General features: G+C 38.3%; 1 protein-coding gene and 1 long non-coding RNA gene across 2 annotated transcripts in view; both read left to right on the top strand.

Annotated features, from left to right (window-relative positions):
* Positions 1-715, top strand: part of LOC138041880 (uncharacterized) — an 18,149-nt gene extending 17,434 nt beyond the window's left edge. The window contains exon 4 of the long non-coding RNA XR_011130883.1: positions 432-715. This is a non-coding gene — a long non-coding RNA (uncharacterized lncRNA). The remainder of the gene's footprint in view (positions 1-431) is intronic.
* LOC138039696 (uncharacterized) overlaps positions 1-2,500 on the top strand; it is a 218,669-nt gene that overhangs the window by 42,370 nt on the left and 173,799 nt on the right. The gene's annotated exons all lie outside the window — the stretch shown is intronic.

The following is a 2,500-nucleotide window of genomic DNA, read 5'->3' on the forward strand; positions in this document are numbered from 1 at the left end:
CAAAGGGTTAACGCCAAGTATCGATATGATGCTAGCAAGGGATAAAATAAAGTCTTTTCATCACAAGATTTCTCCGGCCAGCGTTGACAAGTTGCCGAGTCCTTGAGTTTAACAGGCCGAAAGATTTGCGTACTGTGTTTTCCCGTGATCTCACCAGTGAAACGCGATATTTTTATCTTACTTGGTTGATATAGAATACTGCATCAAAGTAATGGATAAAAAAAATCAGCTACCCAGAAGGGTTATAAAAAATACCACGATTAAAAACTCGTCAAACAGTTGGATCGATTGCCTCGGTCTCGATCTGCAAAATCCAGTTTGAACTTCACTTTTCGCAGCTTGTGCAGGACAGAAGAACAGCAGGCATTGGAGAAGTTTAGAGCTCAATGAGAAGTAAACATTAAGTAGTACATAAAATACCTGTTTTTCAGTGCCAATGAAACATTCAGAGCTAGAAACTGCAGCTAGTACTCAAGCCTCCCTTGAGACCTTGCCAACTCCGGATGAAGACCACCTCCCTAACCCTTGGTGACATTATTCAAGGTAGCGCAGTTTATAACTTTGTAAGCAAGGACTGCAGGGTAATAAAACAGAAGCAGCGGATCCTGTGAAGGATCTTATCAGCAATCATAAATATTATTAAAAACCAAAAAGAGCAAGGCTGTGTTAACGGTGAAGAAGTATATTCCATAAAGGCAATATTCCAAGAGCATGCACCGCGTTACAATATGAATGGTGATATGGCGTATAATATGATACAATATGTGGTATTTATTTTATATATGATACTTATTTTATGACATTTCACACCAGGCAATATTTACATAACAACAATAAAAGAAAGATGACACACACTAACACCAAACCATTGTGGCTATATAACGTAGTCATTACCTGTAACTGAAAACTCTAGCTGACGAGGAAAGGCAGTGACTTTTGAAATATTGGCTTTAAATTTTATGTTCCTTCACCGTTGTATCAGACTTGCTCGTTTTGTTCTTTTTTAACCAACTTAAGCCATCATTACCCTTTCTCTGCCCTTCTTTTTTTTATATGTTTATTTATGTCTTCGTTGTCTAGTATGTCAAAGCTTATATTTCCATTTCGTTTCCAGAAATAGAATTGAAAGGCCTCTCGGTAAGAGCCACCCTGGCTGTGATGTTCAAGAGACGTGACAGGATTTAACTTGAAAAACAGTTTCCGTAATTTGGGGGAAAATATGAACACTGCAAATATTTTCTCTCTGTGAGGGAATGTTCTGAATGTTCAAGTCTCGTCATTTGGTTTGATCTGCACCAGTCTCCCTCCAAAGACCAACGTGAGAAGGAATGATGATAGCAAGGAACATGATTAATCAGCATCCTTTCCTTTTGTTTGTTAAATCTTGCAAATGAGTTAACCCTTAGCGTTCCTGTTTGTAGTCCTGCTGCGCCCACGAAATTTTTGGAAATGGTTTTAGAAAGAAAAACACTGGAATCATTTCCTGCACCTCTCTAGCTCATCGAACGCAAGAACAATTTGAGGTTATTTGATGTCACCTTTGTGAATCGTCCGACTAATCGGGATACTCATATCGAAAAGCAAGTAGGAGACTTTTCGTACGTAGCCTCAGAGTATCTCAGAACTGTAAATATTCACGCGGTCAGTTGGATTTGCTTCATTGTCTCGATTTTTACAAACGCCATGTGCATCCTATTACAAAAGTCGAATTCAGTAGAATTCAGTAGAATTGATAAGCTGTTTGCCAGGGCATAAAACTTTAGTTTTTTGTCAGGTAGTTCAGCGTTAGGGACATATTGTGTAGTAGACACATGGATCTTTAGGACTGGATTACCCTTAATCATATTTCTCTATATTAGAGATGCTACCACCCTGCAAGTCGAGATGTCGAAGGAATAGAGATCATTCATATTAAAATATATATATATTTTTGTGATGTTCGTACCAAGCGATTTGTGGATATTTTTTAAAGAAATAATTCTTTCGTGAGTGCTTGATAATTTTTCTTTTATCCTTTTGATTTACAAGATTAGTAAATATGTCAAGTTTGTGGATGTATCTATTTCAGTAGGGGCCAAACGCTTCGGACAAGACATTGTAGGTGTTTGCGGTACTGCTCTTGCTTGTCGGATTGCGGAAGCAGCTAGCTAAAGTGTCCATTGCTGATGTCAGAGGCGGCGACCATAATGCTAATCCTTCCCCCATCAGTCCGTAATTTATGCACATGGCTTGACCCTCATTTGAATATGGATGTAACTATTACCAATTGAAAGTAATGCAATAGAATGTTTTATTATCTCAGAAGCTCGTGACCTTGAAGCATATAACTCTGGTTTAGAGCTGGGATTTTTTGAGTTTTAAATTTCTTTATTTGGATGTAACGTAGCTCTTGCATTTCCCGCGCGTGAAGCTTCGATCTTATTTTTGTCCATATTTGTGCATGACATTGGTGTCCTAAAATCCCAAGCTTTGTTCCAAGGACTCGGAAGAGTTGCAAGTT

Source organism: Montipora capricornis, chromosome 3 (genome assembly GCF_036669925.1).
Source record: "Montipora capricornis isolate CH-2021 chromosome 3, ASM3666992v2, whole genome shotgun sequence".
Lineage (NCBI taxonomy): Eukaryota > Metazoa > Cnidaria > Anthozoa > Scleractinia > Acroporidae > Montipora > Montipora capricornis.